At 52.7% G+C, this 12,325-nt stretch overlaps 1 protein-coding gene across 2 annotated transcripts in view; it reads right to left on the bottom strand.

Moving 5' to 3' along the window:
• bsk (mitogen-activated protein kinase dJNK) overlaps positions 1-11,399 on the bottom strand; it is a 31,195-nt gene extending 19,796 nt beyond the window's left edge. Inside the window, exons 1-2 of one of the 2 annotated variants that reach the window (XM_076530919.1) lie at positions 11,258-11,399; positions 6,706-6,755 (exon numbers count right to left, since the gene is read on the bottom strand). The gene's annotated coding sequence lies outside the window, so the exon portion shown is untranslated. Of the gene's footprint in view, positions 1-1,936; positions 2,707-6,705; positions 6,756-11,257 lie in introns of those variants that run through there. The other variant, XM_076530920.1, reaches the window with a different exon arrangement.
• Positions 11,400-12,325: the final 926 nt, after the last annotated feature.

The following is a 12,325-nucleotide window of genomic DNA, read 5'->3' on the forward strand; positions in this document are numbered from 1 at the left end:
AAAATTTGTAGGCACCTGTAACGAGACAGAGAACGCGGTAATTATTTTGCCCGGTAAGATCGCGCGATTCGCTGCTGCGACGGCGAGTAGGAACAGAAGAAACAGTGTTGCGCTATTCGCGCGGAGAATCGAGCGGATCGAGATCGAAAAAACAGGAAGAGGAAAAAAATGGACGGTGCAGTTACGAGGGTGGAATACGATCGAAAGAGAGAAGCGATAATTGCGGAGGGTGAGCGAAATTCGAACGTCGAACGAGAGAGAAGGGGGCGATTCGGCCATAAATCAAAGGACCCTGTTCAATTTGGCGGAGTCGGTGGCCCGCTCCTGCTGCGAATCCAAGCGTTTCCCGCTTTTTTCTCGCGGCCACGACCTCGATCGGGCAGGGGTTCGAAAATCGGTGCGAGCTCGCGGCCTAAGCTCGTTTCACCGATACGATCGATCGATCCAGTCGACGAACGGCGCCGTGCGATTCTCATAAGCGCCGGCGTCGTTCGAACGATCGAAGTTCGACCGAAGGGTCGAAGAAAAAAGGGAACGCATCGACCCGTCCAGAGACGCGAGCGACCTTCGCTCCCTTGCCCTTCGTATTACCCTTTTCTCCGGATTAGCGAAAATCGATTTCTTTCGGTAGCGTTACGGCCACGAAAAACTGAACCGAACCGAAATCGATATCGTGCATAACGCGTTGGCCCTGTTCTTTATCGATGCGCGATGACCGACGACACGCGAGCCTATCCTATCGATTCTACTTTCCACGAATTCGACTCGGTTTCGGTGTTCACAGGTGGTTGCCACCGGTAGTCGAACACGCACGAGACGTTCGACGCGGCGAAATTTTTCTTCGCCTCACGAGATCGCTGTTACTTCGGTGAAACGTATCGAAACGTATCGAAACCTATCGAAACGGGACACGGGATTTTACCGCGAACCGTGCACCGGGCCTAAACACGTCGAAACGCGTTCTAACGACGTCGTTAAATCAACCGGTCGAGTCATTACCAACCGAAGACAGACCTAACGACCAATTTCGAGACACCGTGCACCGAGAATACTCGAGCATCGCGCGACGGACGTCGAATAGCGGCGACTATCCCGACGTCGACGAATCGCGCTAACGAGCGTTTCCCGAACCGACCAGATCCGATTGCTCGAACGTACAAAAGAATTACCGCCGACCAGACACGAACGACACGGTCGAGCGTGTTACGAGTAGGCGCTAGAAAATCAATAGGCAAGTTTATGTGCTAGTATTATTTGAGGTAGCCATCCCCCTCCTACGATCCTCCTACGATCCTACGACAACGCTTTCCTCCGATGCCCGACACGGTGCGGCGCGTCCAAGCGAGCAACGTTAAAAGGGGCATTCCACGCGATTGAAGAGGACAGGACAGGGTAAAAGGTAGGGTAGAACGAACAACTCCCTCGTGACTCGCTCAGGTAACACCCTCGGTTCGAACACCCTCCTATCTCCGCGCGCACGAGAAACCGGAGGAACGACCACGAGTTTTCGCGTTAATCTCGCTGCTCGTCGACGATTATTCGACCTTAACGAGTCGAATCGCGAAACCTGTTCGGGCCAACAGCTCCAACGGCGGAACGATAGAACGGCGAAGCGCGCGTTTCGTTCGCGTTTGCGCGGTCCTGTCGATGCTGGCTTATCGGCGCTATCCGTACCGGTAGCCCGCTCGAACGCGCCACCGACCGAACGAACCTCTCTGTACGATAGTCCGTCGGGCGTCGCGTGCCTTCACCGATGCCACTGAACGACGCGTTAACCTATAAAGCCATTTTTCGACTACGCGCGATCGAATCGCAACTACCGCGTCGAACGGAACGAATTTTACCGGAAACCGTTGGAACGTCAGCGCGATACGGTAACCGCGTTCGCGCAAAGATGGATCGAATTTCTCTCGTAACGGGACGACACGCTGCCTACCTCGTAAATATCGATCTTGGTCTCCCTCGTCGGGGTGCAGTGCTCGCGTCCGATCGAATACAGCTACCACGAATCGAGAAGAAGAGTTCCCTCGTCTGCACCGCCGCGCCGGTACAACCGGGATAACCTTATTCGCTTTACACGGTTTCCGTAGTCGGCGACGATCGAACGATCGAACACGAAAATCGAAGAAAACCGAGAATCATGGACGGTCGAGACGCGACCTCGAAAATCTTCTTCCTTAGCTGGTTGGTTCGTCGTTCGAAACGCACACGTGGTCGGCCGGTGTGCTCTATCCCGAGATAATCACTCGGTGAACGTCGCACGATATCACAGAGATAAAAACGTTTCTTTTCACTGCGAATTATCCTCTCGCGAAAATTTACGCCAAGATACTTTGAACGGCGTGCACTGGTCGAGCGAATCGACGAGCAAACGCGCGCGGACGACGGTTACGTTGTATCGCGAAAATCACAGAATTCGGCCGTTCGCGAAACGCTACATGCAAAAACGGAGTAAACTTACATCGCGTCGTCGAAAAGATTGAAAAAGAAAGAACGAACGAATGGACGCATGTCGGACAAGAAAACGAAGAAGCAAGCTAAGGTAGAGGGAGAGCGAGCTAGAAAGAGAGCACACGCGCGTGAGTGATTGAGAGAGAGAGGGGAGAGAAAGAGAGAGAAAGAGAGAGAGAGAAGAAAAGAAAAGGAAAACGACAGAGGGCGAAGCGAAAGGTAGAAACGAGAAGACGAGCGGGGTGGACGAAACTGATTCGCGATTCGTAACGTACCCCGAAACGAAGGAAAGACGCGACGCGTGTAAAGTAGCACGCACGACTGATCAGCTCGAGGCTCGAGGGAAGTTCGGGGCTGGCGCCTGCGCGATTCTCGCTTCTCCCACTCTCATGGCCGTTTCTCCTCTTCGCCGTCGCGATACCGACTCCCACCCCGTTACGCTCGCTCGTCCTCGCTCGCGGTCAAAGCACCCCCACCACCTCGGCCATCCACCCCTCCAACGATCAGACTATCTCGGGACAATTCGCCGTATCCTCTTACCGGCCAGAGTGCTCCCTTCAACCGACGCGTTAACTCCGTTTACGAGTCTCCTTCCCGCCATACTCCGCTTTTTACCCTTCTTCTATCTTTCTTTTTATTCTCGTTCGCGATTTCGCACGAGCGACGACCCTCTATCGCCTTCGGTGTTCGGCGACCGGCTAAGAAACATAACAGAAAAATCGTAAAATTACGCGGCGAAACGAACGCGTCACGAATCTAATAATACATCCGGATCGTTATCGCGCTCCGAACGATAAAGTTCGAGTCGAATCGTTGCATTCCTGCACAATTACGCGCTGATAAAAATACCAGAATAACCTGTACGGTCATACGCGTATCGCCAAGATACGCCGCGCGATCTTCTTCTTTAGAATTTCGCGCGTACGTCTCGCGGGAACGACACCGAATCGAGACGAAACGATTCGAACGATCGATGGAAGACTAACGAGTACCCGGGTAATCGGTACGAAGCGTAAGGAGCGGAGAGGTCCGTTCGAGCGCGAGAACGCGAGACGAAGGGACGGGAATGCGGTCGAGAAACGTGCCAGATGCCAGACTCGGGGTCTGGATTGATCTCGGCAAAAGAGTAATACTCGACCACCGTAGATTAATGAAAGTTAATCGAGCGCGACCAACGTATCGTTTCGCGAGAACCGATGCGCCGAATATATCGCTCTTGAGAACGACCATCGCGATTACGATCTCGCGCTTATCTCGCATCGAAAAGTATCGAATTATTGCGAAAGAGAAGAAGGAATGGTGGTCTAAAAAACAGCCACCTTGCTTTTCTCAAAGGATGGACTCCCCTTGAACGAAAGGGGATCCGGTCGCTCGAGATAGCGAGGCGGGAAGCTACGAAAATTCTTTTTCGAGAACGCGCTCTTCCGCTGTAACGGTGTATGACCTCCTTACGATTCCTTCGAGTGCCAACGCGTAACGCGACAATCGGACGAGACACGTCGAAATCGATGCTCGTTCATTTTCGAAAGAGCAACAGGAGGTGTCGCGCATCGAGGAAAATTACGTCCCTACTACGGAGGATTACGGAGAAATTTTTTGGCCGCCCCGTTCGTTCGGATGCGTTCGCCTTAAACTCGCGTCCGTTCGTCGGAAGAAAGCGCGCAGAGGCCACCTGCCGCTTATTACGGACAAGAACGACGCCAGCGCTGCCTCCGAAATACCGTCTCGACGGAGATCCTGTTTATTACCGTGACTGCATACCGTGGCTAACGATCCCTAACGTCGTCACGCGTTATTCGACCAGACGCAACGAACGTGCCAGCGCATTCCTACCGTTTCTTTCCTCTTGCTCGTTTTGACGCTTCGTCTCAAATCTTCTCTGTCCGTCGAATCCTGAATCTTGGAAATTTTCGAAATACCCGCGCGCTTCGTTCGCTCGCGCCTCGAGAATGGTTTGCCTCGTGAACGCCGCTCTCTCGCGTTTCGCTCTGCGATGCCAAAATCCTGCATCAGAATTCCCGTTCGACTAACGATAACGAGCTTAACGTAGCTACGATCGAATCATCCGTGGCGGATTCTATTCGTCGGATCATCTTTTTCTCCGTGGAATCGTGTCCACTCTCGAACCGGTTCGATTTCGAGTCGGCTACCGAAGCTCGGAAGATACTTTCCAAACAATCGATAGCGTAACCTTTCGCGGATCCCTTCGTTAAACGGCCGAAGGAATTTTCGCGTCCGCTAGCGCCGTTCGTTGCAGCGATTCGTTAATCGATAAACGGTGTCTCGTATGCTGTCGCAATCCCGATTCTTCGCCGTCTACTCCCCTTCTTGTAACTGTCGCTACTAGTTTCCAGTTAATCGTCGTCGGCGAACCGCTAACGATGTCCGCGTAACACGATCGAGTGGACGCGCACCGACGGAAGCCAAAGGAAACGAACGAAAACCGTGTTACGTAAAAATACGATAAAACAAGATCGGAAGGACGACCTCGAAGGCGGACGGCGAAACGTTTAGCGAATCTCGTCGGGTTAATTACACCGAGTATTCTTCTATCCTGTCCGCGTGGATTTACGCAGCGAATACCTGTTATGTACCCCCCTAGCATTTCACGTTTTGCCCGATTACGCGACCGCCCTTCCACGGTTTTTCGAATCGCAACGCGTCGTTGTACGAACATTTAGGAACCTTTCGTTCGCCGCCTCCGTAATCTTGGACGATAACCAAACACGGACGATGAAAGGAAGCACGGGGCAAGAGGGAAAAGAAGAAACATGGGAGAATCGGAGGCTCGACCGACAAATTCGAGGGTAGGGGTAAAAATCGATGAAGCAAGATGGCGGCATACAGTACCGCAGAGTACCGCAACCTACCTACCACGAGATTATCCTCCGCTGTTACTCCTACCTACCTACCTACCTACCTACCTACCTACCTACCTACCTACCTACCTACCAACCTACCTACCTACCTACCTACCTACCTACCTACCAACCTACCTACCTTTCTACCTACCTACCTACCTACCTTTCTACCTACCTACCTACCTACCTATCTACCTACCTACCTATCTATCTACCTACATACCAATACCAGTTAGACACCAGTTGCAGATATACCCGGTCGGTATCGAGGTAGCTACGAAAGCACCTACACCGTGTGTACCCATTTCCAAACTTACAACGTACAAACATAGATTAACGGTTGTTGCTTGACGAAATTCGCGACGCCAAATTGCCGTTTCACGATCGATGCACGCGTAATGGAGATCGAGCTTTGAATTAGATCGATAAATCGATCAAGATACGATTCTCATCGCTAACTGTCGTAAAGCGACGACGATCGAATTATCCTCGAACGAGTTTCTAGTTGCACCGGCAAGTGTCATTCGCCTTTACGAAGGACGTTTACGACAAAAAGATCAAAGACCGTAAACGCGCACGAGCCTCGATCAGGTTTAACGACGCTTTTCGCGCATACTCGCGACTCGATTCGCCGGACATCCCCTTCTCGTTTGCTCCTAATCGTCTGCTCACCGTCCAACCACTCGCCGTTTCTCTCTACGCTCCGCTAGGAGAAACCGACGACCGCTTAGTCGGAAGGTTCTCTCGGTAGATGAACTTTTCGGTCGACGAGGTAAACGACGCTCTATTATCTTTCGAAGGAAACGAAAGGGAAGAGGGAACGTCGAAACGGAAAAAGAACGCGTGATTTATCGAGTAAAGTCGAAGCTCGAAAGTCGGTGACTCCTCCCAACGGGGTTAACCGTAACTTCTCGCCGGACGGAACGGGGCACGGTCACGCGACGAAACGCGAACATTAAAGCGGAGCTACCGCCTTTCGTTCGGAGCGAAACGTCCCGGATCGGCCGAGCGTTACCTCGACAACCACGAAATCTCGACGAGTGGTCGAGATCTCGACAGCGGGTACGATCGGAGAACGATGTCCGGAGCGGGAAAAGCGTGGGATGCGACGCGCGAAGGTCGCACGACCCGAAAATCCATAACCATCCCCATTACGTTTACCGAGCATCGCGCTTGCGCGATTCCGCCTCGGTATCGAGGAAATGCTATCTTCGTTACGACGCGTTTAACCGTTACCCAGAAAATCGACTCTCGCGTATCTTGTCTCGCCGAAAGAAAAGTCGAAATTCCCAAAACTGCGATACGTCTTAATCGTTAATAGGTCGTTCGATCCGAGTCTCCTATCCGAGACTATCCACCGCTATACGTATTAAAGGGGGTTAGGAACACTCACCGATTCAGGAAGCTACCACGAGTTCCATGTCCCTCGCCTCTGTGATCTCTCTGCAATAAAAAGTCAAGGCGAAACAATATAATTAACGAGATACTCGAAGAACGGCAGAGGCGCGCGCGGAGAACGCGTAATCGTGGCACGAATAGAGGGAAGAAAAGGGGAGAGAAGAGACGAGAAGAGTAGAGAAAGAGTAGGAAAAAGGGGAACGCATCGGTTTTCGCCACCCTTAGTCATCGCGTAGGCGCGTATCGAGCGAAGATTCCGGTTTGTTTCCTGCCTGACGGGATTTAGCCGGCTTTCAAGCGCCTCCCCACCGATACACGGGGGACGTTGTTTTCGCGAACGCGGTTTCTTTCGATCGTTAGGGAGAATTCGAACGAGCTACTTCGCCGAGCAACTCGCACGAGTCTCGTACGGTGTCCTTGCGAAACGATCTTCGTCGAAAATCGTCGCGGCATCGTCGACGAAACCTAACCTAGAGAACGGTCCTGTCGCGAAATCGGCCGAGAGCGAAGGTTCGATTCGAAAGGGGGTACTACCGCGATTCGTGATCACGCGATTTCGAGAGGCTCGCGTAACGTCACCAGCCGGCTATCCCTCTCGCGATAATTATTTAGATTGGCGCGCGTCGAGGGCTCTTTCGCGATTCCCCGTGTACGCGTACAAACGAACCAGCTTACGCTTCGCCTCGTGCACGCTCCCTCGAAAAAGAATCGCGCGTTTCTACGGGAAACGACGAACACCGATGGACCCCGATCTTGTCTCTCGGCGAACAATCAAATTTTTTCTGCGGAGCGACGTTAACGAATCTGTATGCCCGTTCGCGCGAAAACTCGACATGCAAGATATAACGCGAGTCGGCTACTCACTGGCTATACACGACCACGTATAAAAAAGGAGAAGAAGAACAAGAGAGCTTATTAAAAATTGACGAGGTACTTCGAGTAGAGGAAATCGCTTGGCGACAACGGCGATACCGAGCGACGACAGGTGTACCAATCGTCGAACGGAGTAATCGTTTTTTCGCGTCAACGCGATATTCTATCGGAGAGAAAGCGTATAAAGGCACGGAACGGCCGGAAAGAAGCTGTAGTTCGTTTCCTGTCCGGTCTACGCTAAAAAAAAGAACAAAAATATGATCTCGTAATAATAACGACGTTAACCTTTTCGCGATCGCGAATCCGTACAGTGGGCCAATCGCTGCCGACCATCGACTCGATCGAATTACCGGTCGGTTGGGTCGATTTAAGCCAAGATTTACTAATCTTATCGTAAGATTACGATATCGACAGGAAACCGATTAAGCGAAAGCTTCGACGATATCGCGAGAAATCGAGAAAAGTTCGTTGTTTCTCGCGGTTCTACGAAAGCTGTAGATAGACTGTGCCGGTTATCGACGGTCTCGGACAAGGGCTCGCGTTTTCCTGGCAGAACCGTGGAAAGAATGTTCGTCGATGCGGCGCAGAGTATCGTCCAAGTTTTCAACGCGATACCGGCACGTGGCAAGAATTTCCAACGGAACGAGAGAGATTTCGTATTAGCAATTCTGATCACGAGCTCGCGTCGAGCTACGCGAACGCGTCTCGTAAACCGACAAATTTCGTCGAACGAATAACGACCAAACGAAACGCTCGACGATTTTCTTTCGGCTAACACAGAGGGTAGTACAGAGGGTAGAACGATGGTCCATGTCTTTCGTCGAACGTTTATATCGCGAAACACAATTTCTTAACAACGATCGTTAACGGTATAACGCTCTAAATTAATTACTTCGTTAACGTTGCGAACTTTGATCGGTCGAAAATACGTTGGAAAATTATCCGAGTTTTAAGGAAATCAATTTTTTCGACAAACATCGAACAGAGAGTTCGGTTCGGGGCAAAAGTTTGTTCGATATAAAAACGTTTATCGGCGAATCCGCGAAACTTCTTGCTCGGCCGTGTCTGTTGACCGATCGATCGAATCTCGAAGATCGATCCGTGGACGGCCGGTCCTCGTTGCTCGACATCGACGAAAAGGTCGAGCGACGTGCTCTATCGAACGACGCTCGATAAAACGAACGAGCCTGACAACGTTAAACGCGTACGCTCGAACGTACGGACAGGATATACCGGAGACGAACGAGCGATCGTTATTTCGTAAAAGGAGGACAGGAGAGAAAGGACAGTTCCGATACGATCGTAACGCGATCGAGACTCGGGGAATTCCAGCTTCGAGATGACGCGAAACGAAGGAAAGAAATAGGAACGTTAAAAAGAGGCAAAGACGAAAGAAGAGGTGGGAGTGCGAGGGCGACGGGGAGAAAAGCAGAGAGGAGAGGGCTAGTAAGGCAGCAGCGGAGTAGGAGGGAAGAGAAGAGACGTGCACGCGTGCAGATTCGTCGGTTGGACCTAGAGGGTGAATGCCGGTGGCAAGAAGAAAGGTGGATACGGAGGTGAAAGTAGCGAGGATAGAGCTCGGGCCAGAGGGGAGAAACGAAGGGTGACGTTGGCTCGAACCGAGGGGGCGGTAGAGCGAGAGGGTTCGAAACGGTGGATGACGTTGGTCGGGGGCGAAGAAGGAAGGGAAATCGCAACGACGATCAATACTTCGCCACGCCTCGCGCCACCACCTATCTAGCCGGAGCGAAGCTTGACTTTCCCGACCGTTTCGTCTCTCGGTCAAGAATGAAAACCGTCCTCGATATCGTTCGATTCGCCTCGCTTTATTTTCCAACGACCCCGCGATTCGGTAGCGAGCGATCGATCGACCGATTTCCCCGTCGCCGTCGCCTGAGCACTGATGCGCCTCGCCGAATCGAGTTGGACACGGAAAAATTGCCTTTACGCGATCTTCCTCTTCGAAATTCGGAATCACCGGTGACATCGATCGGCCGGAGGCGGCGAATCGAAAGCGCTTTTGGGCTATCGCGTACACGAGGAAACGGTAGGAAGTGGCCGGCCGGGTGGTACACGTGACCCCGTTCCACGGGGTCACGATACGCGACGACTCGAATGCGCGAGATGGCAGCACGCTACGGTCAAACAAAACCTTTCGATACCGTTTTCGTACTTCGACTTCGATACTTGACGCGCACACGCCAACGAACGAAAATTTTCCTTTTCCCTTTTTTTTTCGCGGAAACGCTTCGGAGAGTACGCGCGGGCTTTAATCAAGAGTCCGACATCGAACGCGGCCAACGTTTGCGCCCGACAGTTTTACGAGCACGTTTACTTCTCCAACGACTTCTCGAACGATAACGCGAATTCGATGCGAACGATGCACTTGCACGCTCGAAATAACTCCGGGAGACAACAGTTAGCGCGACGCGTCCCACGAATCGAGGTATCCGTAACGCGCGAAAATCGTCTGTCTCCTCGCGACGAGTTGAGACGAGCGAGTTGCCGCGTGTTCGCGAAAAACTTCACCGATTCCGAGGACGTTGGCCGCGCGCGAATTTCGACGGCTCTAACAACGACCTCCCGCGTCCGAGCAATGTCTAGGTTCTTTCGTACGCGGGGAAAATCCAACCGAAAGATACGAACCGTCTGTCGAGCCGCTAAGAAATTTTTGCGCGCGACGCCACGCCCACCTTCTATCGAATCGGTGAACGACGACCGACCGGTGTACACTCGATGTTTACGAACCCGAGTTTCGATGGCCGTGATCAGTCGCGACGTCAGAGAAATAAGGAAATTTAAAGAAATACTGGAGGAAAACGCGTGGCGCGCGCTGCTCGCCGACGCAACGCGCGTAAACGGTCCTGCGGCATCGTGTCTCGTCGCGACGGCGAGCGGTCGTGACGCGCGCGAAAAACCATCGAAAAAACACCGTATCGCTTCGGAAACATGACCGCGCGGTCAAATCCGATACGTTGCGTGGGCTGTCCGCGAAACTGTTCGGTACGCGTGGACTCGTCGACGCGCGTCGGCCAACTCCGATCGAACCTTGACAGGTTAACCGATTCCAGTCCGCGAACGAACGCTTTTAGCCGACGAACGTCGTCCGTCAATCCGCTTGTTCGGAGCGAAAGTTATTTTTCGGAGGTTCGAGAATCGCCGAAACGATCGGTGGTCACGAACAAGTGGCCGACTCGAAAATAACGAGAAAGAGAGAGAGAGAGAGAGAGAGAGAGAAGCGATGCGACCAGTCCAGACGCGGCGCGTTAACCCGGTAAACACGGTTCCAGCTACGTAATAGCTTATAACGGTGATATCGCGAAAGGTTGCGGTTTTTCCGCCTACAAAATTTTTCTCCGATAAAATTTCGGCAAAGGAAAAATAACGAAGAGGAGCAACGAGAAACCGATTAAATCGAATAGAGTAGAAACGTTTGGCGAACGAACGAGGAAAATGCGAAGGAAGGGCGAGGAGAATGAGAGAAAAACAGAACGCAGCAGAAAGCGGAGACGAGCGACAGCCAGAGCAACGGGACAGTCGGAGAAATCGGAGAACGGAAGGTCGGATCAGAGGTTAACCTGTCGTTTGACGGAACGACGCGACGATTCGACCGTGAATTCTCGCGGACACGATGTTTCGGACGGACATTATATAAGTAAATCGGAGTAACTCACCTCGAGTGGCGAATGCGTGATACTCGAACGCGATGGCGGTGAGCGGCGAGCAGAATTCGCCGCGAGTTCAACCGATTCACCGTCTTCCGCACCAAAAGATTTTAAAATTTATCACGAAAACATGATCGGGTAACTTGGAAAGAACGGGTAAGGAGGAAGCTCACTCTCGAAGCACCAACACTCGATGACGTCATTCCACCAGCGGCAACATGGAGCCCGAAACGCGATAGGACGCGGGTTCGAGACTCGAGAAGCTCGAGCGAGGTCGCGCACGTTCCAAGCTGTCTCTCGAATTAACCTCGAATCGTTGCGTCGATCGCGTAATCGCCGCCGCGACGCGAACCGCTCGATCGCGACCTACGACCAACCACGATCGTTTCCTCGATTCTTCGTTCTCGTTCGTCCTCCTCGTTCGACGTTTCCTACTCTCGAAACTCTGCGAGCCACCGTCCGCGACTACGATTGCTTTTACGTTCCCTTTTACACGTGATTTCCGAGAGAACGCTAACAGAGGGCGGTCGCACGCGCGTGCTCCGCGACTGCGATTCCTTCACTGCGGCTAACCACCAGAGAGATTCGTGATCGAAGCTGCGCGTCGCGATACTCGCTCCGTTTCTCGTCCAGGGGACCAAGGGACGTAGTAGTCCGAGCCGAACAGACCCGACGCCAGTCGTGCCGATTCGTGGCCTGTCGCGAGAATTCGTGAGGAGTCGTGCCGTCTCGGCTACTCTCGACGATGCCACCCGTCACCCGCCGTTCTCCTTTATTCCTAACCTCGCTTTCGCGCTAAACGCTCTACGTTCCTGCTTCTTTCCTTCCTCTCGCGTTCGACGTTTCCTTCCCGTTAAGTTTGCGCACGGCGGCCGATCTTTTCGATACCGTTCGGACTCGCGCGCTCCCTCGCCGACCTCCTTTTCCTTCGTTACCTTCGAGCCGACTAAACCGGACCGATCGACTCGTTGTTCCGTTCGCCCACTTTACTCGCCCTTCCACCGCGCGAGACGCGATCGCGCCACAACCGAAATAATCGCTTCCTCGACCGATCTACCCGTCGCCGCGCCGCTCTTT

The sequence above is a fragment of the Megachile rotundata genome, chromosome 4 (genome assembly GCF_050947335.1).
Source record: "Megachile rotundata isolate GNS110a chromosome 4, iyMegRotu1, whole genome shotgun sequence".
In the NCBI taxonomy this organism is placed as follows: domain Eukaryota; kingdom Metazoa; phylum Arthropoda; class Insecta; order Hymenoptera; family Megachilidae; genus Megachile; species Megachile rotundata.